The 26,769-nt window shown below is 45.1% G+C and overlaps 1 protein-coding gene across 21 annotated transcripts in view; it reads right to left on the bottom strand.

The window, feature by feature from the left end:
• The window catches only part of JAKMIP3 (Janus kinase and microtubule interacting protein 3), a 150,864-nt gene that overhangs the window by 97,011 nt on the left and 27,084 nt on the right, over positions 1 to 26,769 (bottom strand). For 7 of the 21 annotated variants that reach the window (XM_063782294.1, XM_063782292.1, XM_063782299.1 and 4 more), the window contains exon 1: positions 24,212 to 25,158. The exons of 1 other annotated variant lie outside the window; for it this stretch is intronic. The gene's annotated coding sequence lies outside the window, so the exon portion shown is untranslated. Of the gene's footprint in view, positions 1 to 24,211; positions 25,160 to 26,769 lie in introns of those variants that run through there. 13 more of the 21 variants (XM_063782303.1, XM_063782304.1, XM_063782305.1 and 10 more) reach the window with 5 other exon arrangements.

Genomic DNA, 26,769 nt, shown 5'->3' with positions numbered 1-26,769 from the left:
AAGGCAAGAAATAACTAAGATCAGAGCAGAATTGAAGGAAATAGAGACAAAAAACCCTTCAAAAACTCAATGAATCCAGGAGCTGGTTTTTTGAAAAGATCAACAAAATTGGTAGACTGCTAGCAAGACTGATAAAGAAGAAAAGAGAGAATCAAATAGATGCAATAAAAAATGATAAAGGGGTTATCACCACTGATCCCACAGAAATACAAACTACCATCAGATAATACTATAAACACCTCTACGCAAATAAACTAGAAAATCTAGAAGAAACGGATGAATTCCTGGACACATACACCCTCCCAAGACTAAACCAGGAAGAAGTTGAATCTCTGAATAGACCAATAACAGGCTCTGAAATTGAGGCAATAATTAATAGCTTACCAACCAAAAAAAGTCCAGGACCAGATGGATTCACAGCCAAATTCTACCAGAGGCAAAAGGAGGAGCTGGTACCATTCTTTCCGAAACTATTCCAATCAACAGAAAAAGAGGGAATCCTCCCTAACTCATTTTATGAGGCCAGCATCATCCTGATAACCAAAGCCTGGCAAAGACACAACCAAAAAAGAGAATTTTAGACCAATATCCCTGATGAACATTGATGCAAAAATCCTCAATCAAATACTGGCAAACTGAATCCAGCAGCACATCAAAAAGCTTATCCACCATGATCAAGTGGGCTTCATCCTTGGGATGCAAGGCTGGTTCAACACACACAAATCAATAAACGTAATCCAGCATATAAACAGAACCAAAGACAAAAACCACATGGTTATCTCAATAGATGCAGAAAAGGCCTTTGACAAAATTCAACAGCCCTTCATGCTAAAAACTCTCAATAAATTAATTATTGATGGGACGTATCTCAAAATAATAAGAGCTATTTATGACAAACCCACAGCCAATATCATACTGAATGGGCAAAATCTGGAAGCATTCCCTTTGGAAACTGGCACAAGACAGGGATGCCCTCTCTCCACTCCTATTCAACATAGTGTTGGAAGTTCTGGCCAGGCCAATCACGCAGGAGAAAGAAATAAAGGGTATTCAATTAGGAAAAGAGGAAGTCAAATTGTCCCTGTTTGCAGATGACATCATTGTATATTTAGAAAACCCCACTGTCTCAGCCCCAAATCTCCTTAAGCTGATAAGCAACTTCAGCAAAGTCTCAGGATACAAAATCAATGTGCAAAAATCACAAGCATTCCTACACACCAATAACAGACAAACAGAGAGCCAAATCATGAGTGAACTCCCATTCACAATTGCTTCAAAGAGAATAAAATACCTAGGAATTCACCTTACAAGGGATGTGAAGGACCTCTTCAAGGAGAACTACAAACCACTGCTCAACAAAATAAAAGAGGACACATACAAATGGAAAAACATTCCATGCTCATGGATAGGAAGTATCAATATCGTGAAAATGGCCATACTGCCCAAGGTAATTTATAGATTCAATGCCATCCCCATCAAGCTACCAATGACTTTCTTCACAGAATTGGAAAAAACTACTTTAGAGTTCATATGGAACCAAAAAAGGGCCCACATTGCCAAGACAATCCTAAACCAAAAGAACAAAGCTGGAGGCATCACACTACTTGACTTCAAACTATACTACAAGGCTATAGTAACCAAAACAGCATGGTACTGGTACCAAAACAGAGATATAGACCAATGGAACAGAACAGAGGCCTCAGAAATAATACCACACATCTACAACCATCTGATCTTTGACAAACCTGACAAAAACAAGCAGTGGGGAAAGGATTCCCTATTTAATAAATGGTGCTGGGAAAACTGGCTAGCCATCTGTAGAAAGCTGAAACTGGATCCCTTCCTTACACCTTATACAAAAATTAATTCAAGATGGATTAAAGACTTAAATGTTAGACCTAAACCCACAAAAACCCTAGAAGAAAACCTAGGCAATACCATTCAGGACATAGGCGTGGGCAAGGACTTCATGTCTAAAACACCAAAAGCAATGGCAACAAAAGCCAAAATTGACAAATGGGATCTAATTAAACTAAAGAGCTTCTGCAGAGCAAAAGAAACTACCATCAGAGTGAACTGGCAACCCACAGAATGGGAGAAAATTTTTGCAATCTACTCATCTGACAAAGGGCTAATATTCAGAATCTACAAAGAACTCAAACAAATTTACAAGAAAAAAACAAACAACCCCATCACAAAGTGGGTGAAGGATATGAACAGACACTACTCTAAAGAAGACATTTATGCAGCCAAAAAACACATGAAAAAATGCTCATCATCACTGGCCATCAGAGAAATGCAAATTAAAACCACAATGAGATACCATCTCACACCAGTTAGAATGGTGATCATTAAAAAGTCAGGAAACAACAGGTGCTGGAGAGGATGAGGAGAAATAGGAACACTTTTACACTGTTGGTGGGACTGTAAACTAGTTCAACCATTGTGGAAGACAGTGTGGCAATTCCTCAAAGATCTAGAACTAGAAATACCATTTGACCCAGCCATCCCATTACTGGGTATATACCCAAAGGATTATAAATCATGCTGCTATAAAGACACATGCACACGTATGTTTACTGCGGCACTATTCACAATAGCAAAGACTTGGAACCAACCCAAATGTCCATCAATGATAGACTGGATTAAGAAAATGTGGCACATATACACCATGGAATACTATGCAGCCATAAAAAAGGATGAGTTCATGTCCTTTGTAGGGACATGGATGAAGCTGGAAACCATCATTCTCAGCAAATTATCACAAGGACAAAAAACGAAACACTGCATGTTCTCAATCATAGGTGGAATTGAACAATGAGAACACTTGGACACAGGAAGGGGAACATCACACACCGGGGCCTGTCATGGGGTGCGGGGAGTGGGGAGGGATAGCATTAGGAGATATACCTAATGTAAATGACGAGTTAATGGGTGCAGCACACCAACATGGTGCATGTATACATATGTAACAAACCTGCACATTGTGCACATGAACCCTAGAACTTAAAGTATTAAAAAAAAAATCAAGACTTCAGGAAACAATGGACACACTTATGGAAATGCAAAATGCTCTGGAAAGTCTCAGCAATAGAATCAAACAAGCAGAAGAAAGAACTTCAGAGCCTGAAGATAAGGTTTTCGAGTTAACCCAATCCAACAAAGAAAGAAAAAAGAACAAGAAAATATGAACAAAGCCTCCAAGAAGTCTGTGATTATGTTAAATGACCAAACCTAAGAATAATTGGCATTTTTGAAGAAAAGAAATCTAAAAGTTTGTAAAACATATTTGGGGGAACAATCAAGAAAAACTTCCCCAGCCTTGCTAGAGACCTAGACATCCAGATACAAGAAGCTCAAAGAACACCTGGGAAATTCATCCCCAAAAGATCATCGCCTAGGCACATTGTCATCAGGTTATCTAAAGTTAAGACAGAGAAAAGAATCTTAAGAGCTATGAGACAAAAGCACCAGGTAACCTATAAAGGAAAACCTATCAGATTAACAGCAGATTTCTCAGCAGAAACCGTACAAGCTAGAATGGATTGGTGCCCTATCTTCATCCTCCTTAAGCAAAATGATTACAAGCCAACTCTTTTGTATCCAGTAAAACTAAGCTCCATAAATGAAAGAAACATACAGTCTTTTCCAGACAAATGCTGAGAGAATTTGCCACTACCAAGCCAGAACTACAAGAACTGCTAAAGGGAGCTCTAAATCTTGAAACAAATCCTGGAAAGACATCAAAACAGAACCTCTTAAAAGCATAATCTCACAGGACGTATGAAACAAAAATACAATTAAACAAAAAGCCAAGCTATACAGGCAACAAATAGGATGATGAATGAAACAGCACCTCGCATCTCAATACTAATGTTGAATGTAAATGGCCTAAAGCCTCCACTTAAAAGATACAGAATTGCAGAATGGGTAAGAATTCACCAACCAAGCATCTGCTGCTTTCAAGAGATCCACCTAACACATAAGGACTCACATAAACTTAAGGTAGAGGGGTGGAAAAAGACATTTCATGGAAATGGACACCAAAAGGGAGCAGGAGTAGCTATTCTTATATCAGACAAAACAAACTTTAAAGCAATAGCAATTAAAAAGGCAAAGAGGGACATTATATAATGATAAAAGGCCTTGTCCAACAGGAAAATATCACAACCCTAATTATATATGCACCTAACACTGGAGCTCTCAAATTTATAAGACAATTACTACTAGACCTAAAAAAAGAAATAGACAGCAACACAATAATAGCGGGGAACTTCAGTACTCCACTGATGGCACTAGACAGGTCATCAAGACAGAAAGTCAACAAAGAAACAATGGATTTAAACTATACCCTGGAACAAATGGACTTAATGGATATTTACAGAACATTCTACCCAACGACTGCAGAATATATTCTATTTAACAGCATATGGAACTTTCTCCAAGATAGACCATATGATAGGCCACAAAACAAGCCTCAATAAATTTAAGAAAACTGAAATTATACTAAGCACTGTCTCAGACCACAGTGAAATAAAACTGGAAATCAACTCCAAAAGGAAACTTCAAAACCACACAAATACATGGAAATTAAATAACCTGCTCCTGAATGATCACCGGGTCAACAATGAAATCAAGATGAAAATTTAAAAATTCTTCGAACTGAACAACAGTGATCTATAAAAACCTCTGGGATACAGCAAAGGCAGTGCTAAGAGGAAAGTTCGTAGCCCTAAACACCTACATCAAAAAATCTGCAAGAGCACACACAATCTAAGGTCACACCTCAAGAAGCTAGCAAAACAAGAACAAACCAAACCCAAACCCAGCAGAAGAAAGGAAATAACCAAGATCAGTGCAGAACTAAATGAAATTGAAACAAAAAATATATACAAAAGATAAATGAAATGAAAAGCTGGTTCTTTGAAAAAGAAATAAGGCCAGGTGCAGTGGCTCACGCCTGTAATCCCAGCACTTTGGGAGGCCGAGGTGGGTGGATCACGAGGTCAGGAGTTCGAGACCAGCCTGGCCAATATGGTGAAACCCCATCTCTACTAAAAATACAAAAATTAGCCAGGCATGGTGGCATGCGCTGGTAGTCCCAGCTACTCGGGAGGCTGAGGCAGAAGAATCGCTTGAACCCAGGAAGCGGAGGTTGCAGTGAGCCGAGATCGCACCACTGCACTCCAGCCTGGGGGACAGAGCAAGACTTCCTCTCAAAAAAAAAAAAAAAAAAAAAGAGAGAAAATTGATAGACCATTAGTAAGATTAACCAAGAAAAGAAGAGAGGAAATCCAAATAAGCTCAATTAAAAATGAAATGGAAGATATTACAATTGACATCACAGAAATACAAAAGATCATTCAAGGCTACTAAAAACATCCTTACACGTATAAACTAGAAAACCTAGCGGAGATGGATAAATTCCTGGATACAACCCTCCTTCTTAAATCAGGAAGAACTAGATACTCTGAACAGACCAATAACAGGCAGTGAGACTGAAATGGTAATAAAAGAATTACCAACCAAAAAAATCCAGGACCAGATGGATTCACAGCTGAATTCTACCAGACATTCAAAGAAGAATTGGTACCAATCCTATTGACACTATTCCACAAAATAGAGAAAGAGAGAATCCTCTCTAAATCATTCTATGAAGCCAGTATCACCCTAACACCAAAACAAGGAAAGGACATAACTAAAAAAGAAAACAAGACCAATATCCTTGATGAACATAGATGCTAAAATCCTTAACAAAATACTAGCTAACCGAATCCAACAACATATCGAAAAGATAGTCCACCATGATCAAGTAAGTTTCATACCAGGAATGCAGGGGTGGTTTAACATATGCAGGTCAATAAATGTGATACAATACATAAACAGAATTAAAAACAAAAATCACATGATCATCTTAATAGATGCAGAAAAAGCATTAGACAAAATCTAGCATCCCTTTATAATTAAAACTCTCAGCAAGATTGGCATACAAGGGACATAACTCAATGTATTAAAAGCCATCTATGACAAACCCATAGCCAACATCAGACTGAATGGGAAAAAGCTGAAAGCATTCCCTCTGAGAACTGGAACACGACAAGGATACCCACTGTCACCACTTCTCTTCAACATAGTACTGGAAGTCCCAGCCAGAGCACTTCTCAACATAGTACTGGAAGTCCCAGCCAGAGCAATCAGACAAGGGAAAGAAATAAAGGGCATACAAATCCATAAAGAGGAAGTCGAATTGTCACTGTTTGCTGATGATATGATTGTATACCTAGAGAACCCTAAAGACTCCTCCAAAAAGCTCCTAGAACTGATAAAATAATTCAACAAGTTTCCGGATACAAAATTAATGTACACAAATCAGTAGCTCTCCTATACACCAACAGCAACTAAGCTGAGAATCAAATCAAGAACCCAACCCCTTTTACAATAGCTGCAAAAGAAATAAAATACTTAGGAATACACCTAACCAAGGAGGTGAAAGACCTCTACAAGGAAAACTATAAAACACTGCTGAAAGAAATCATAGATAACACAAACGAGTGGAAACACAAACATTCTACCCATGGATGGGTAGAATCAATATTGTGAAAATGCCCATACTGCCAAAAGCAATCTACAAATTCAATGCAATTCCCATCAAAATACCACCATCATTCTTCACAGAACTAGAAAAAACAATCCTAAAATTCACATGGAATCAAAAAAGAGCCCACATAGCCAAAAGCAAAACTAAGCAAAAAGAACAAATCTGGAAGAATCACATTACCTGATTTCAAACTATACTATAAGGCCATAGTCACCAAAACAGCGTGGTACTGGTATAAAAACAGGCACATAGACCAATGGAACAGAATAGAGAACTTTGGGTTCAAATAAACCCAAATACTCACAGCCAACTGATCTTTGACAAAACAAACAAAAACAAAGTGGGGAAAGGACACCCTTTTAACAAATGGTGCTGGGATACCTGGCTAACCACATATAGGAGAATGAAACTGGATCCTCATCTCTTACCCTATACAAAGATCAACTCAAGATGGATTAAGGACTTAAATCTAAGACCTGAAACTATAAAAATTCTAGAAGATAACATCAGAAAAACTCTTCTAGATGTTGGCTTAGGCAAGAATTTCATGACCAAGAACCCAAAAGCAAATGCAATGAAAACAAAGATAAATAGCTGTGACTTAATTAAACTAAAGAGCTTTTGCATAGCAAAAGGAACAGTCAGTAGAGTGAAGAGACAACCCAGAGAATGGGAGAAAAATCTTCAGTATCTATACATCTGACAAAGGACTAATATTAAGAATCTACAATGAGCTCAAACAAATTAGCAAGAAAAAAACAATCCCATCAAAGAGTGGGCTAAGAACATGAATAGACAATTCTCGAAAGAAGATATACAAATGGCCAACAAACATATGAAAAATGCTCAACATCACTAATGATCAGGGAAATGCAAATCAAAACCACAATGCAATACCACCTCACTTCTGCAAGAATAGCCATAATCAAAAAATCAAAAAAAAGAATAGATGTTGGCATGGATACAGTAAACAGGGAACACTTCTGCATTGCTGGTGGGAATGTAAACTAGTACAGCCACTATGGAAAACAGTGTGAAGATTCCTTAAAGAACTAGATCTACCATTTGATCCGGCAATCCCACTACTGGGTATCTACCCAGAGGAAAAGAAGTCATTATAGGAAAAAGATACTTGCACATGCACGTTTATAGCAGCACAATTCACAATTGCAAAAATGTGGAACCAACCCAAATGCCCATCAATCAACAAGTGAATAAAGAAACTGTGGTATAGGCCGGGCGCGGTGGTTCACGCCTGTAATCCCGCACTTTGGGAGGCCAAGGCGGGCGGATCACGAGGTCAAGAGATCAAGACCATCCTGGCCAACATGGTGAAACTCTGTCTCTATTAAAAATATAAAAATTAGCCGGGCATGGTGGCAGGCGCCTGTAGTCCCAGCTACTCGGGAGGCTGAGGCAGGAGAATCGCTTGAACCTGGGAGGCGGAGGTTGCAGTGAGCCTAGATTGCACCATTGCACTCCAGCCTGGGCGACAGAGTGAGACACTGTCTCAAAAAAAAAAAAAGAAAGAAACTGTGGTGTATATATACACAATGGAATACTACTCAGCCATAAAAAGGAATGAATTAATGGCATTCGCAGCAACCTGGAGGAGACTGTAGATTATTATTCCAAATGAAGTAACTTGGGAATGGAAAACCAAACATCATATGCTCTCACTCGTAGGTGGGAGCTAAGCTACAAGGAGGCAAAGGCATAAGAATGACACAATGGACTTTGGGGACTCGGGGAAAGGGTGGGAAGGGGGTGAGGGATAAAAGACTACAAATTGGGTGCAGTGTATACTGCTTGAGTGACGGGTGCACCAAAATCTCACAAATCACCGCTAAACAATTTACCCATGTAACCAAACACCACCTGTTCCCCAATAACCTATGGAAATAAAAAATTTAAAAAATAATAATTTGAAAATTATTTAAAGGGAAGCAAAAAAAAAAATTCAGCCCCCCCCAAAACAAACAATGCCCAATGTCTGGCATCTAATCAAGAATTACCAGGTTGGGTTTGGTCAATGGGAAGCAAAATAATAAAAATTAAATTTAAAAAATTGCCAAGCATGCAATGAGCAGAGACCTGGGACTCACAATGAGGAGGGTAAAGCCGACCCACAGAGACAAACGCAGACATGACACAGATGACAGAATTCGTAGGCAGGGACAGGAAAACAGTCAGCATAAATAAAATCCCTATGTGCATGAAAGCAGAGGAAGACAGTGGCCGGTTAAGAAGAGACATGGAGATTTAAAAAGACCCAAATCAATGAGGCCGATGAGGGCTGCTCTGTAGGGAAGCGACGTGTGGTTCTCTGTGCACTGCTGCTCCCGTGCCTCAGGAAAGGATCGCGTCTCCCCCCGAGACTCCTCGGAAAGGCCAGTTGGCTCAGCAGAACCACAAACCCAAACAGAGGGGCTGGCTCATCTCTGCAGCTTGACCTGTGCTATACATAAAAGAACAGGAGGACAAGAATAACGGAGGCAACCGTGACGATGAAGGCAGAACCGGAGGCCTCGCACTACCCATCTCCACACCTCTCCAAGGGCACCTTAGTAAAGATGCGGGCACTGGGATAAGAACAGATGAGACTCAGGATTCACTCCAGAGCTCAGGAGCCGACCAGCATGTGAGCAGTTGCTGGTCTGTGATGCAGGCAGCACTGTGAGGCACTGGGCAAAGGCAGTCTTTTTTATCAATAGTGCTGAGTTAACTGGACATTCACACAGAAAAATATAGCTTGCTCCTACCATAGACAAAAAATCATTTTCCAATGGATTGCAGATAACAATGTGAAAGGTAAAACAATAATCTCATAGAAGCAAACATAGGAGAAATAAATCCTGGGTTTACAAATAAGTGTGAGTTCACATATAAAATGATTTTTGACAAGGGTACTAAGTAAGACTACTCAATGGGGAAATGATAGTCTTTTCAATAAATGATGCTGGGAAAACTGGATGTCCACATGCAAAAGAATGAAGTTGGACCCTTACCTTACACCCTATGCAAAAGTTAACCTAAGATGGATCAAAGACCTAAACATAGGACCTTAAAGTACAAAACTCTAGAAAAAAAATTAAGGCAAAAGCTTCATGACACTTAGGGGATGATCTCTTGAATATGACATCAGTGCAGAGGCAATAAGAGTAAAAATAGATAAACTGGACTATGGCAAAATTAAAAACTTTTGTGCATCACAGGGCATAAGCAACAGGCTGAAAGGACAACCTGTGGATGGGAGAAAATATTTGCAAATCGTATCTCATAAGGAGTTCATGTCCAGGATATATAAAGAATTCCTATAACTTGGCCGGGCACGGTGGCTCTCGCCTGTAATCCCAGCACTTTGGGAGGCTGAGGTGGGCAGACTGCTTGAGGTTGGGAGTTCGAGACCAGCCTGGTCAACATGGTGAAACCTTGTCACTACTAGAAAAAAAAATTAGCTGGGCATGGTGGCACATGCCTGTAGTCCTAGCTACTCAGAAGGCTGAGACAGGAGAATCGCTTGAACCTGGCAGGCAGAGGTTGCAGTGAGCTGACATTGTACCACTGCACTCCAGCCTGGGTGACAGAGAGAGACTCCATCTAAAAAAAAAAAAAAATCCTATAACTTGACAACAAGAAAATAAATAATCTGATCTTCAAATTAGGAAGGATTTGAATACCCATTTCTCCAAAGAAGATATACAAATGGCCAATAAGCACATAAAAAGGTGTTCAACATTACAAATTGTCAGGAAAGTGCAAATCAAAACCACTATGCAACGCCACCTCACACCCATTAGGATGGCTATGATCAAAAACCAAAAAATAACAAGTATTAGTAAGGGTGTACAGAAACTGGAAGCCTGGTACACTGTCGGCAGAAATGTCAAATGGTGCAGCCACTATGGAAAACAGCATGATGGATCCTCAAAAGAAATCTTTTTGAGTGGGGTCTCACACTGTTGCCCAGGCTGGAGTGCAGTGATGACTGTAGCTCACTGCAGCCTCCAACTCCTGGGCTCAAGCAATTATCCTGCGTCAGCCTCCTGAGTAGCTGGGATTACAGGTGTGAGCCACCATGCCACCTCAAAATATTAAAAACAGAATTGAAAGTAGGGTCTGGAAGAGACATTTGTCCACCTGTGTTCACAGCAGCAGTATCCACCATGGCCTAGAGGCAGACGCCACCCACCCAAATGTCCCTTGACAGATGAATGGATAAGCAAGATGTGGTCTGCACACAAGATGGAACACGATTCAGCCTTAAGAAGGAAGAAAATTCTGATACGTGCCACAACACGGAGGCATGAGGTCTTTGGAACAAACTCATAGAAACAGAAAATGGAAGGTGGCTGCCAGGGGCTGGAGGAGGGGAAGTGAGGAGCTGTTCAATGGGGACAGAGTTTCAGTTTTACAAGATGAGAAAGTTCTGGATATTGGTTTCGCAATAATGTGAATATACCTCACACTACTGAAGTGCACACTTAAAAATGGCTAAGATGGTAAAAATTATGTCATGTCTATTTTACCACAGTTAAAATTTAAAAACTGGTGGCATATTCGTGTTCCATGTACCAATCTTGATTCTTTTATATGTAAATAGTGTCAACCCTCCTGGCTTGTTTCCATGTTGGTATCTCTGCAGCCAACTGCTGGCATGTGTGTGTAAATAAACAACTTTCAATCCTCAAAACAACAAAAACGAAAATGCATGCCCTCCAGTGCTACCGCTGAAATCTGCTAACAACCAAAAGTACAAGAGATGAGACCCAGGAAAGGCAGTGGGGCCAGAGCCTGGAATGAGCCCCAGCCCAGACTTCAGAGAAAACAGCAAGAGGCAGCAAATGGACCCATCTAATATGGGGAACTCTATGTGAATTTGTCATGGCAGCAAGAGAAAACAAATGCAGAGCCCACCACCAGAAGCGGGGCTACCGGGGTCCACAGACCCCAGCGCTGTGGGGCTGGGCCGTCCGCTTCCAGGCCAGGCGCCCACGTTGCGGGGGCCACTGTAAGCCGGGCCCAGGCCTCGGCAGCTGGCTGTGGGGGGTCTCCTGGAAGCCGCAGGTGCCAGGAGAGAGGGTGACGGGACAGGAGTGGGCATTTGGGTCACTCCCATGCGCCGCTTATCTGAGCCTTCAGGGCCACCCACCAGCCCTGCGCCTGCCGAACGCCACGGCCTGTGCAGTCAGACAACACTGGCTCGTGACGGGCAGCTCAGGGCGCACGGCGGCCACGGCCAATCACCCAGCCCCTCCTAGGCCTGGCAGCCAGCACAGTGGCAGCACGACAGAAGAGGAACACGCTCGGGGGAGGTTCTGGCGGCCAGGCCAAGGGAGCAGCTTCAAACGGGCCTGGGGGGAAAGCTGCAAACTTTGTTTCAAACAGAAAAACAATTCTCTAGTCCAAATAATGCAGTTTTACCCAACTGGAAAAGAAACCCCAAAACCTCAGGAGTGGCTACATGATTGAACAGGAGCACATGGCCAGAAACGGGACCCCCCCCCAGAGAAGGTCCTTGGGCTCAGTGGGAAAGGGGGCGTGTTATGTGCAGGGAATGGGATGCTGGGCTGCTGACTGTGAGGAGAAATGAATCTATGGATCATTGCCTTTCTACCTTAAAATTCTAAATGGATTAAAGGGAATTAAAGGTGAAAAAAGTCAAAGCATTAAAACCACTGGGAAAAAGCAAAAGCGAGCATTTTTCAAATCTCTGGAGAGGAGAGGCCTTTCTAGGCTTAAAAAAGATAAAAGGAATATACAAAAGGAAAAAAAAATGTCCCAGCAAATGAAATCCTTCCACATCTTTATTATAAATGAGTGATGCAACTGAGAGGCTAGAAACCAGTCGAAATAATCTTTGCAGTAAATACAACAAAAAGTATCTTTACTATATCAGGAGGTTGTGAAATGTAATAACAAAACCAATAAGATCTCACTAGATAAACTGGTAACTATCAAAAGAGGTAATTTACAAACAAGGTAACAAAAGTCTTTTTAAAAACACAAGAGGCTGGGTGAGGTGGCTCACACCTGTAATCCCAGCACTTTGGGAGGCCAAGACGGGCGGATCACCTGAGGCCAGGAGTTCAAGACCAGCCTGGCCAACATAGTGAAACCCCGTCTCTACTAAAAATACAAAAATTAGCCAGGTGTGGTGGCACATGCCTGTAGTCTCAGCTACTCAGGAGGCTGAGGCGGGAGAATCTCTTGAACCCGGGAGGTGGAGGTTGCAGTGAGCCGAGACCACGCCATTGCACTCCAGCTTGGGTGACAGAGTGAGACTCCATCTCAAAAAAAAAAAAAAATTAGCTGGGCATGGTAGCGGGCACCTGTAATCCCAGCTACTCTGGAGGCTGAGGCAGGAGAATCACTTGAACCCAGGAGGTGGAGGTTGCAGTGAGCTGAGATCGTGCCATTGCACTCCAGCCAGGGCAACAAGAGTGAAACTCTGTCTCAAAAAAACACAAGAAAACCACCTCCGCTTAAGATGTAGAAAATCACAAGAGAATGTCACTCCCATCCTGGAAACAAATAAAGCCACCTCATCTACATAATCATGTCTTTCCTGGAGTCCATTGATGAGCTCCAGGCCCCCAAGGGGCTGAATTCCAAATGGTGACAAACCCTCAAATGGCCCAGGTTCCCCACAGTCAGCTGAACACAGGAGACAGTGGACGAGGACTCTTCGGGCCCCCTGTGGCCCAGTGTGCCCTTCAGAAGAGCTGGGACCAAGTTCTCAGATAGGGGAGGGCACCAGGCACTCACAGGAAGGGCTGAGAGAGCAGAAGACGGGAAGTGGCCCCAGGTGCAGGTACCGGACACCCCCTGCCCAGAACCCTCTTTCGGACAAAGCCACTGGGGGAAGCACAGCAAACCCTCTCCCCTGGTCACCGGGAGAGGGGGAAGCAGAGGCCCCCTTCTTCCTGAATCTACCCCTTCTAGGCTAAGCGTGGAAGCAAAAACCTTTTGCTCCCGAGCAAGGAGAGGAAGCTGTGTGGGCAGAAGTTGGCTGCCGCTTGGGGAAGAGCAGAAAACTCTCACACGCTGGGGTGGAGGCTGCCTGAAGACAGTGTGGCCACCACAGACCTGGGGCCACCACAGACCAGCCCTCACGCAGTAAGACCCAGGGCCACCACAGGCCAGCCCTCAATCAGTCAGACCCGGGGACACCGCAGGCCAGCCCTCACACTGCTGTCAGATCCGGGGCCACCACAGTCCAGCCCTCAGTCAGTCAGACCCGGGGACACCGCAGGCCAGCCCTCACGCGGTAAGACCCGGGGCCACTGCAGGCCAGTCCTCATGCCATCATACCTGGGGCCACCGCAGGCCAGCCCTCAATCAGTCAGACCTGGGGCCACCTCAGGCCAGTCTTCAATCAATCAGACCAGGGGACACTGCAGGCCAGCCCTCACATGGTAAGACCCGGGGCCACCGCAGGCCAGTCCTCAATCAGTCAGATCCGGGGCCACCACAGTCCAGCCCTTAATCAGTCAGACCCGGGGACACCGCAGGCCAGCCCTCAGTCAGTCAGACCCGGGGACACCGCAGGCCAGCCCTCACGCGGTAAGACCCGGGGCCACCACAGGCCAGCCCTCACACCATTGGACCTGGGGCCACCATAGGCCAGCCATCCACCCCTAGGTGTAAACCCAAGAGAACGGAAACACAAGGCCACACAAAAACACACACAGGTATGTTCACGGCAACGTGACTCACAATTGCCAAAAAAGTGGAAATGACCCAAACGTCAGTCAACTCGTGAACAGATAAACAAAAACGGTCTATCCACGTGATAGGATATTATTCCAGCAATGAAAATGAACGAAAACCTAACGCATATGACAACACAGATGAACTCGGAAAACCCCACGCTAAGTGAAAGCAGCCAGACACAAAAGGCCACAGAGTGTATGATTCCATTTATGTGAAAGGTGCAGAAGAGGCGAATTTACAGAGGAAGAAGGGAGATGCGTGGCTGTCAGGGACTGGGGGCAGGGAGGGGTGGGGAGTGACTGCTCAAGGGTTCAGAGTTCCTTCTGGGGGCGATGGAAATGTTCTGAATTTGTGGTGGTGGTTGTGCAACTCTGTAAATGCACTACAATCCCGTGAATGCACACTTGAGTGGACGAACTGTGTGGTATGTGAGTTACATTTTATTAAAGCTGTTACCAAAAAAACAAAAAAGGAGAAGTAAACGTTTCCAGACAGATGCAAGTTGAAAGGAGTTGCGGCCCACAGACCTACACTACAAAACCTGCTAAGGAAGCTCCTCAGGGGAGGTGGTGTTGTCAAATGGAAACTGCATTTACACAAAGAAACGAAGCATTCTCAAAACAGTAAAAAATGGGGGTATATAAAAAGACTTTTTTATTTTTATTCATTTGGAAGGATAAGAGATTATGCACAGAAAAACTAGCAACAAGGCACTGGAGGCTTCCTAACATATATAGAAGTATCTGAGGCAGGGCGTGGTGTATTACAGGCATGAGCACTTTGGGAGGCCAAGGCGGGCAGATCACCTGAGGTCAGTAGTTTGAGACCAGCCTGGCCAATGTGGCAAAACCCTGCCTCTACTAAAAATATATAAATTAGCCCAGTGTGGTGGTGCATGCCTGTAATCCCAGCTACTCGGGAGGCTGAGATTGAAGGATCACCTGAACCTGGGAGGCAGAGTTTGCAGTGAGCCAAGATCACACCACTGCACTCCAGCCTGGGTGACAGAGTGAGGCTGTCTTAAAAAAAAAAAAAAAAAAAAAAAAAGGTGAAGTATATGAAAGCAATAGCAAAAAAAAAAAAAAAAATTGAAAAATTTAAAGGGAGCATTATTTCTTCAAGAAGGACTGTGAAAAGCTGTAAATTTGAAAACCCTAAAGCAAACACTAAAAATTCAGTTAAAAGAGAAGTATAATCCATACTGCCCAAAGCAATCTACAGATTCAATGCCCTCTGTCAAATTACCAACATCATTTTTCACAGAATTAGAAAAAACAACCTTAAAATTAATATGGAGTTCAAATGGCCAAGAGAATCCTAAGGAAAAAGAACAAAGCTGGAGGCATCATATTACCTGATTTCAAATTATACTGCAAAGTTATAGTAACCAAAACAGCATGGTGCTGGTATAAAATAGACACATAGATCAATGGAACAGAATGGAGAATCTAGAAATAAAGCCACTTACCTACAACCAGCTGATCTTCAACAAAGTCAACAAAAACATGCACTGGGGAAATGACACCCTTTTCAATAAATGGTGCTGGGAAAAATGGATAGCCATAATTCAGAAGAATGAAACTGGACCCATACCTCTCATCATGTGCAAAAATTAACTCAAGATGGATTAAAGACCTAAAAGTAAGACAGAAAACTATAAAAATCCTAGAAGAAAACCTAGGAAAAACTCTTCTGGACATTGGCCTAGGCAAAGAATTCATGACTAAGTCCACAAAAGCAAACTCAACTAAAACAAAAATAGACAAATGGGACTTAAACTAAAATGTTTCTGCACAGCAAAAGAAACAATTGACAGAGTAGACAGACAATCTAAAGGATGGGAGAAAATATCTGCAAACTATGGATGCGACAAAGGGCTGATATCCAGAATCTACAAGGAACCCCAAGAACTCAACCAGAAAAAAACCCATTAAAAAGTGGGCAAAGGATAGATATAAACACATTATTCAAAAGACAGACAAACGGCCAATAAACATGTGAAAAAATGTTCAATATCAGTAATCATCAGAGAAACGCAAATCAAAACCACAATGAGATACCATCTCACACCAGTCAGAATAGCTATTATTAAAAAGTCAAAAAATGGGGCTAGGTGCCATGGCCTACACCTGTAATCCCAGCACTTTGGGAGGCCAAGGTGGGTGGATCACTTGAGGCCAGGAGTTCGAGACCAGCCTGACCAACATAGTAAAACCCCATCTCTACTAAAAATATAAAAATTAGCTGGGCACAGTGGCACATGCCTGTAATCCTAGCTATTCAGGAGTCTGAGGCAGGAGAATCGCTTGAACCCAGGAGGCAGAGGTTGCAATGAGCTGAGATTGCGCCACTGCACTCCAGCCTGAGTGGCAGAGCCAGACTCTGTCTCAAAAAAACAAAACAAAAGTCAAAAAATAGCAGATGTTGGTAAGGATGCAGACAAAAGGGAACTCTTGTACGTTCCTGGTGGGAATGTAAATTAGTACAACCTCTATGGAAAACCGTATGGAGATTTCTCAAAGAACTAAAAGTAGAACTGCCATTTGATCCAGCAATCTCAACATTGGGCATCTACCCAACAGGAAAGAAATCATTATATAAGAAAGATATCAGCACCCATATGTTTCTTGCAGCACTATTCACAATAGTAAAGATAGGCCAGGTGTGGTGGCTCACACCTGTAATCCTAGCACTTTGGAAGGCCAAGGCAAGTGGACTGCTTGAGCCCAGGAGTTCAAGACCAGCCTGGGCAATGTGGTAAAACCGAGTCTCTACAGAAAAAACAAAAAAATAGCCAGTTATGGTGGTGTACACCTATAGTCCAAGCTACTTAGAAGGCTGAGGTAGGAGAATCGCTTGAGCCCGGGAGGTCAAGGCTGAAGTGAGCTGAGATCATATCACTGCACTTCTGCCTGGGCAACAGAGCAAGATCCTGTCTCAAAAAAAAAAAAAAAATAGTAAAGATAGGCCGGGCACAGTGGCTCACGCCTGTAATCCCAGCACTTTGGGAGGCTAAGGCGGGTGGATCACAAGGTCAGGAGATTGAGACCATCCTGGCTAACACCGTGAAACCCCGTCTCTACTAAAAATACAAAAAATTAGCCGGGCCTGGTGGCAGGCGCCTGTAGTCCCAGCTACTCGGGAGGCTGAGGCAGGAGAATGGCATGAACCTGGGAGGCAGAGCTTGTAGTGAGCCGAGATAGCGCCACTACAGTCTGGCCTGGGCGAAAGAGCAAGACTCCATCTCAGAAAAAAAAAGAAAAGAAAAGAAAAGAAGATCAAAGTGTCCATCAGTGGAGGATTGGATAAAAATTTGTGCCCTACATACACACACACACAACATGGAATACTACTCAACCACAAAAAAAGAATGAAATCATGTCTTTTGCAGAAACATGAATAGAACTAGAGGCTATTATCCTGAATGAAATAACTCAGAAACAGAAAGTCAAATAAATACACATTCTCACAAGTGGGAGCTAAATGATGGGAACACATGGACAGACAGAGTGGAATAGATACTGGAGACTATAAAAGGTGGAAGGGTGGGAGGGGTGAGGGCTGAAAAATTAGCTATTGGATACAGTGTTCACTATTCAGGTAATGGGGACACTGATAGCCCAGCTGTCACCACTGTACAATATACATATGTAAGAAATCTACACGTGTACCCTAAAGAAATAAAAATAAAAATTCTAAAAAGAGAGGTATAATGAATAGAGGCCAACAATGGAGATAAAATAGGATCATAAAAAATACTTAATCCAAAGAAGGCAAGAAAAGAAGAGATAATATTAATAGAAAATAAATAGCAGAAAGCTAGATCTAAATCCAATTGCATCACTAAATATTAAATGTAAATGGGCTAAACAACATAGTTGAAAGGCAAATATTTTCAGATTAAAGTTTTATTTATTTATTTATTTGAGACAGGCTGTTGATCTGTCCCCCAGGTTGGAGTGCTATGGTACGATCATGGCTCACCGCAGCCTTGAACTCCTGGGATCAAGTGATCCTCCAGCCTCAGCCTCCCAAGTAGCTGGGACTATACCACACTACAGCTAATTTTTTAACTTTTTGTAGAGACTGGGTTTCACTGTGTTACCCAGGCTGGTCTCAAATTCCTGAGCTCAAGTGATCCTCCCACCTCAGCCTCCCAAAGTGCTGAGATTACAGGCATGAGCCACAGCACCCAGCCTAAACGTTTTAAAAAGGCAAGAATCTACTTTATGCTTTCTGCAAGAAACCCACTTTAGGCCAGGTGTGGTGGCTCATGCCTGTAATCCCAGCATTTTGGGAGGCTGAGGCCGGCGGAACCCTGTTTCAACTAAAAGTATAAAAATTAGCCGGGCATGGTGGTGCATGCCTGTAATCCCAGCTACTCGAGAGGCTGAGGCAGGAGAATCACTTGAACCTGGGAGGCGGAGGTTGCAGTGAGCCGAGATCGTGCCATTGCACTCCAGACTGGGTGACAGAAGTAAAACTCCATCTCAAAAAAGAAAGTAAAGAAAGAAAGGAAAAAAAGGAAAGAAAGAAAGGAAGGAAAGGAAGGAAAGGAAGGGAAGACAGAAAGGAAAGAAAGAAAGGAAAGGAAAGAAAAAGGAAAGAAGGAAGGAAGAAAAGAAAAAAGAAGAAACCCACTCTAAATATAAAGTCATAGACAGGTTAAAAATAAACAGATGCAAAACGCTATACAGGGATAACAAGGGCTATACATAATGATACAGGAGTCAATACATTGAGAAGACATGCCAATCCTAAATCTATATGTACCCAAAATACATAAAACAAAAATAATAGAAACAGAAGTAGAAACAGGGATATTCACAATCATATTGGAGACTTCAACATTCATCCCTCTAAGAGATGAAAGCAGTGCAGAGAAAATTGGTAAGGATATTCACTTCCTAGGACTGAAAAAGCAGCAAGAGAAAATTTGTAAGGACACAGAAGATTTCAACACCACCATCAACCAAGTGGATCTGACTGGCATTTGTGGGATATACCACCCAACCATAGCAGAATATGTAGTATTTTGATGCACACATAAAACATTCATCAAAATAGACTATTTGCTGGGTAATAAAACAAACCTCAACGAAGTTAAAATAACTGAAATTATCCAAAGTACGTTCTCTGGCCAAAAAGAAATTGAACGAGAAATACGTAATAGAAAGATATCAAGAAAAAAAGAAACATCTGGATTAAAACACACACACACACACACTTTTAAATGACCCATAGGTGGAAGAAGAAATCATAACGAAGTTATAGAAATATTTTGAACTGAATGAAAATACAAGAACAACATATCAGAAGTTGCAGGACACAGCTAAAGTGGTATAAAGAGAAAAAGTTACGGCAATAAAGGCTTATACTGGAACACAGGAAAGGTCTCCAATCATAATCTAATCCTAGTTTATGCTTTCATCTTAAGAACATAGAAAAAAGAAAAGTAAATGCAAAGTAAGTGAAATGGAAATAATAGAGATCCTTCTGCGTGGATGGGAGCTGCAAGCCCAGCGCTTGTGTCTGAGCGTGGCTGTCAGCTGGAGAAGAAACCATCTCCTCTCTTCCTGAGTTTGCTCCAGCCAGCACTGTAGCTGCCCCAAAACTATGACATGTGCCACCATGCCCAGATCATAGGGCCTTTGGGGGCTCTTTTAAAAGTCATAAAGACTAAGCTCTTCTTAAAGTACACAAGCATCTGTGAAAACTGAAAAGGAAGGTACCAAGGTCTGTTTCGGAAGCTGGACTCCCCTCCCCTTTGGACTTCAGGAATGAGTAGACAAACGCATCTACATAAAAGGAAGAGGGTCAAAAGGCCTTCCGGGAGCTCCACTGCTTCACACAGCAAAGATCACGCATGGGATTAAGGATCTGAAGACATCAAAAAGCAGCAGAGGGTAAGAAGTGCTGTTAAAGGGAGGACAGAGGACAGGTCGGGCGCGGCGGCTCACGCCTGTAATCCCTGCACTTTGGGAGGCTGAGGCAGGCGGATCACCTGAGATCAGGAGTTCAAGACCAGCCTGACCAAGATGGCGAAACCCCATCTCTACTAAAAATACAAAATTTAGCCGGGTGTGGTGGTGGACACCTGTAATTCCAGCTACTCGGGAGACTGAGGTAGGAGAATTTCTTGAACCAAGGAGGCAGAGGTTGCAGTAAGCCAAGATCGCGCCACTGCACCCCAGCCTGGGCAACAAGAGTGAAACTCTGTCTCAAAAAATAAAAATGCAACTAAAAAAAAAAAAGGAAGACAGTGCTGTTTAGACAGAGGTAGATCAGGTGGAGACACTCACTGGGAGTTGGTGCCCGAAGCCCCCACAGGGTGGTATACCAGCAGCCGCACCTCTCACCGCTCCTGATGCCACCGGCCACCTGCCAGCCCCGTGTCACTCTCTAAGGTACAGGGTAGGCTGCAGAACTCCCCATGTGGGTCACACTCTACTGGGGACCGAGCCCCATCTGTGCTCCCATTGTGCCCTATGCCATCAGTGCCCACACACAGGGTGCTGGTGCCAGTGAACATTGGTGGAATGGATAAGCAGCAAGGGTGGGCTCAGGAAGCCCCCACCTTCCCAACCCAACATCACCACCACACTTTCACACTTTGCTTCTTTTTGCTAAATGTCACTGGAAGGTCCTTCCGTCCATGGTTTCCTCTTCTTCCCACTCTGAGACCAGAGCTGTACTGCAGGCTATCAGGTGCTACGCACCTGCCAATCGTGCTCTTTAATGAAACTCTGAAATGGACATGGCCGCTGGACACAACAGGAGGTTGACCACAGAGACCTGCACGCATGGGGGGATGCCAGACCTACATGTGAGACAGCTTCAAACAGCAGAGCTTCAGCCCAAGTCCTAACTCCTCCCCATCGGAGCTCATCACCAAAACACCCAGGAGCCCCCTGAGAAGGTTGTCTGGGGGGTCCCTGGTGAAGATGGGATGGATTCCAGGCCCCTTCCTGCTCAGACCCACCCCACCACCGTCAAGATAGTACTGGATCTCAGCTTAACACGAAACAGGTCAGTGGGGACCTGGGAAAACGTGTCCTCGGGGGTGTAACACAGACCCAGCGTCCCTTCAGAAGAAAAACCAAGGCCTCCAGACCCCTCCCCTGGCCTCCCACCCCTGGCTGGGTGCTCAGAGTCCTCCTCAGGCAGGAAGACCCGGGGTCCTTCAAAGTCAAAGTAGTCCTGGGTCAACCACCCACCAGGCAGGTGGATGTCTGGGAAGAGCAGCAGCTGGGGCAAGTTTTAATAAGCTCCGTGCCCAGGAAGAATGGCGCCTGGGTAGGATTCCTCCTTACCCAATTAAACACATTGGACCAGTCCAGCTAAATGTGATCACCTCAAACTCAGCCGCAGGCTGAGCACTAAGGCCAGTAAGGTCTGCAAATCCTCCTGATCCAGTCACATCCTTCATCCTGAGCTGGCTGGAGTCACTTTCCCTAGGTTTGAATTCCGGCTTCACTTTGAGGCCCGGTTTTTCTGGAGACCAATTCTCTGTGCCAAGGAGAGGGTTTCCCATGATGCCCCTGCCAGCTGCGCTTGCTTGGAAACTGGCAACCACAGGACATTCCTGATGTCATGTCCTGGGGTCAAAAACCCAAGGCAATCAAGAACTCAGCTCCTGAGAGCCTTCCAGAGGGACCCCAAAGGAAAGTAAGCATGGCCCTTGCCTGCAGCACAGGTTTGATAAATATAAGACGTCTGCAAAGAAAGCAGGCCCAGGCAGCTCCTGGGGCTAAGGTGCAGGACAGGAGACACCTCCAGTCTCCGGCTCCCGAAGCACGTCTACCTCACATCGCTCAAAGCCCAGCTTGGGGTGCCAGACCAACAGGGCTATATTGAGATAAGAAACACCTGCCCAAGAGGTTCATGGATAAGAAACACTTGCCCAAGAGATTCATGGAAGAAGCCTAGGAGGCCAACATAGGCTGTTTCAAAAAGAGTCAACTCAGTGGCTAGTGTCCTGAACTTATTCAATCCCTGTACTAAAGAGGGCCATTTCAGGGTCCAAATGGAAAATTAACCCCACCATCCAGCCACATCCTAGCTTGCCTGTCTGGAAACTCAGGAGTCAAGGAAAAATAAAAAGATATGGCATTGGTCCTGAATGGAATTCAGTTTACAGAAGCCCACAGTCCACACGGAAGCCACAGTCCACACGGAAGCCCACAGTCCACATGGAAGCCCACAGTCCAGACCACGCAGAAACCCACAGTCCACACAGAAACCCACAGTCCAGTCCACACGGAAGCCTACAGTCCAGACCACACAGAAACCCACAGTCCACACGGAAGCCCACAGTCCACACGGAAGCCCACAGTCCACACGGAAGCCCACAGTCCACATGGAAGTCCACAGTCAAGATCAACCTTCCAAGAACGTGTATAGGACACTTACTTCTCTTGGAGGAGCTCAATCCAAAATACGGGGGCAGAGGCACAGCTCTGACTGACAGCTCCCTTGCTGTGGGAACATCACCTGGTCGTTTGGATATTGTTAGTTAGGACCTAAAGTAGTAAGGCCTTCCCAGGGCTGTCGGGAGAGAAACAGGAGCTCCATGCATGTTCTCTGCCACAGCGTGCCCTTAGGTTTCACAGGGGTGCCCTCAACTCACAGGAGAGGCAGGGAAACCTCGGGAATAGCAGGAATGCCAATGCCCTCCCCCCACCCTCAGCCTTGGAGAAGGAATGTGAATGTGCCAGGCGTCTTGTCTTCTCCAAGCACATATTGATCATATTGATCTACTCTGTGGGACTCTTAGGGAAACTCATCCAAACGCCGGCCTTTTGCCGGTAATGCTGTGAATGTAAACTGAGGGTCCTTCCTCGGCCCGGCTCACTTTCCTCTTCTGCTGCTCTTCTCGGGAACTGAGGTGGCGTCTTACCACGGACCTGCTCAAAGGCCCAATCCACTGAGAGGACTCTCAAGTCTACTACTCCAGGCTTGGTTTGGAATGAGAAAACCGTTTTGTGACTGGTTCTCCCACACTGTGAACAACAAAATCAACGGCAGCAGCAAGTATTTACATCCCTAGGGTGCCTGCATGGTTTCCCGGCCAGTCTCACTGACATCTCAATAAGCATCAGTACAACAACGTACTGCCAAGTTACCTGTGACACCCTTTCCACCGCAGCCCTGCCAGCCCCAATCAGCAGTGGATTTTCTTTGAACAACTGTAGAAACTGAGGCATGGTGCAATAACCTCAAAGAGTGAATTAGTAAGTTAATAAGCTGTTGTTTCCCAAAAACCTGGAGTTCCTTGCATAAGAAGTTATATCAATGAGCGATGTGTGATTCTTGATTAAGTTTTAAAGAGAAGACACCATCCAATCAATGCGCAGGTAGGTGGTGAGGCCTCAAGCCATAAAGATAACCTATTCTTTATAAGGAAAACAAGCAGCAAAAAAGTCCAGCCTGTTACCCCACGCAGCCAGGAAGCACCCGGCCGCCGCAGGCCTCCCGGGCTGTGCAGACAGCTCTCTGGTGCTATGTCCGTGGGATTCTCACCACAGCCGGCAATACACAGACTCAGCCTGGCTTCCCCAACCCACCCCACCACGGCTGCCGTGCGAACAAGCATCCGCTTTACATATGGGATGAAACACACACCCATGCTTTAAAGGAGAAACCTACTACTGGGAACGCAGGCCCAAGCCTCCTCCAAATGTGTGCATGAGCATGAACGTGAAAACGGATAAATGAAGCATCTTCCTCTGTGATCGTCCCTGCACCCCTCAGAGGACAGACCCCAAACTGTCAACTTTCCAGCCACATACGTGTGCGCACTAAATACAGAAGAGCACCAGGTGGAAAGAGCCTGTGCAGAGACAGCCAAACCGAAACCAACAAAGCCTCTACAGCAGTCAGAAAATAAACACTCACATTCCAAAGCTCGCTGTCTGCTCCTCTCTCCCATCGCTCTGCTCGACTGTGAGAATCTTTCCCGGCTCGTCCAAGACTCAGTCCGGCTTTTGCGCAAATCAGCTCCGAGCTTCTATGACTCAGCAAAGAGCTCGGCTTTTATTTTTCAGATGGAATTTACCACGCTGTGACTACATCCAGGGGGAGGAACCATTTCCCCGAGCTGTTTCCAAGCAGAGCCCTTGAGCCAGGATCGCCCAAGCTCTCCCTGTGCACATTAAGGCCAAGCACAGAGGCATCCTCTGAGCCCCCAGCCCAGCTCCCTGCAGGGCGCGAACAGACGCTTCTCGGTGGGGAAGGGGCCTGCAGCTCTGCACGGCCGGGCGGCCGAAGGCACAGCCACGCAGGTGAGATCCTGAAGGCAGCTTGGCTCTATTCAGATGCAGAGGCGGCCTGGGCTCCGGGTTGTCCCGGCTGCAGTCTCACGTGAAAACCAGCGAGCGGCAGAGGCCACAGCTGGGCCATCCCTGCCCTCACCGCCCCCTCGGCTTCCTGGCTGCTCCAGGACCGCGTTCTGGCCAGCTTTCCCTCCTGCTTGGAGAACCCCCTTCAAGATTGCAGAGTGAGCGGGTCAATAATGGGAACGAACTTCCACTCTGAGGGTATCTATTTTAAATGTCAGGTGATAGAAGGGATTTGCACACACTCAACAGTGAGGACTGAAAATGCAGACGGGAACCAGACACAGGAGACCAGCCGCATTCCTGTGTGAAGGGCAAGCACGAGAGCTCACCTGGCCCGTCAATCCCACATGCAGTCCATAATCACCGTCCGGAAAAGCCGTGTGACTTAGCCGCTCTGTAGAAAACGCAGGGTCTGACAGGGTTTCCAAGCAGGAGGCCGCTTAGAGTCCATCTAGGTCCGATTCCATCAAGGCAGCCTTGAGGGCTGCCGGTGCGGGTGGCCTGAAGCTCCTGCCCTGCCCTGTCTCCGGCCACCAGGGCCTGCGCTGAGACTGCATCGGAGCCTGGACCCCAGAGCAGGCCTGCACGCCCAGGTTCTGGGGGTCAGCCTGGGAGGACCCTACATCCCCTCTGCTCCCAGCCCGCTCTGCCTCAGTTCCCTCGCCTGCACCCTGCCTGCCCCCCACAACCTGCCTCTTCTAGTCAAGGCCAAATGTCACTTCACCCCAAAACTGAGACCGGCAGGCATCACCCCGAGAGGAGCCCACAGAGTGAACGCCGATGATAACATGTCAGAGGATGGCACAGGGCCGGCCAGGACTTCGGGTTACTTCTGCTGTCTGTCTAGATCTGGCCACCCTCATAAGTTAGAGCAAGCAAAAAATTGTCCTGATTAAAACCATGGCCACACGTCTGGCCAAACGTCCAGGGTGATGCAACAACCCTCCAAGGGTTACATGTCCTGACTCGTGTGACGGAGCCGCCCGCTGTCCCTGGTTACCAACCATTGCTGCCTCTGTGTCACAGGGGAGGAGGCTGAAGCGCCAAGAGGCCATGTGGCTGCCCCACAATCACATCCCTGTCAGGTCCCGGAGCTGGATTCAGACCCGGAACGGTGGGTCGGAGATCCAGACCCCTCCCGTGTTGCCCCGAAGCAAAGAGGGTTCCCATGCCGGCGGCTCGGGGTCCACGCCCGACCCCGAGGGTGGCTCCTCCTCAGTCGGAGGCAGGCCACGGGGACAACCTTCCTGACGTGGGCGGTGCCCCCTCAGCCCAGCTGTCCTCCTGCTGGAATTGATCCTGGGGAAACAACACAAGGATGGTGTGTGCACAGATTTGACTTTAGTCCAAATACTTTATAGCACCTACCCCGTGCCAGGCGCTGTTGTAAGCCTTTAAATATAACTCACTCAGGGATGCTTACGGCAGTGTTGTCCATAATATAACAGGGAATAATTGGAAACATCCTAGACGTCCAACAACAGAGGAGTGATTTAACAAGCGATGGGAAACGCACATACGTCCAAATACAATGGGGCCATTTAAACATGTCCCCAGTCCAAGCTTAACAGAAAGACATAAACAACCTATTAAGTTTTTTAAAGTCAGCCATAAAAAAGCTTGTATCGTATGCTCACATTTCTGTTTAAAAAAGCGTGTATAGTATGATCACATTATTTGTTTTTAAAAACGCGTGCCTGTGTGTGTTGCACTCAAGAAAAATAAACCCTGAAAGTGTAGATACCAAGCTCTAAAGTGGCCATAGCTCCAGGTGATAGGATCTCAGGTGACTTGATATTTTGTTTTGTATCTTTCTGAATTGTATGTATTTTTTTTGTAGAATTGGAAACAATATTTTTAGAATCAGAAAAAAAATCTATTTTCATTTCCAAACAGATGCACGTGCATGTATGTGCTTTTGATTCCTGCAGTAAACATGCCCCTTGCAGACGGTCAGTTCTGTCCTGGAGCCCAGAGGGAGACACTGTCCCTTCCAAATCCCCACGCTGGCTGAGGCGGAGAGCAGGTGGGTGCTGGGCCGGGCTGACGCCCGGCATTCAGCTTAGGGAGCAGCCTGCTCTTTAAATAGCATCCATTTTTCTAGTTGTAAAAGTG

The sequence above is a fragment of the Pan troglodytes genome, chromosome 8 (assembly GCF_028858775.2).
Source record: "Pan troglodytes isolate AG18354 chromosome 8, NHGRI_mPanTro3-v2.0_pri, whole genome shotgun sequence".
Taxonomy (NCBI): domain Eukaryota; kingdom Metazoa; phylum Chordata; class Mammalia; order Primates; family Hominidae; genus Pan; species Pan troglodytes.
The sequence above is the reverse complement of the archived record's forward strand: the minus strand, read 5'-3'. Positions and strand labels throughout refer to the sequence as shown.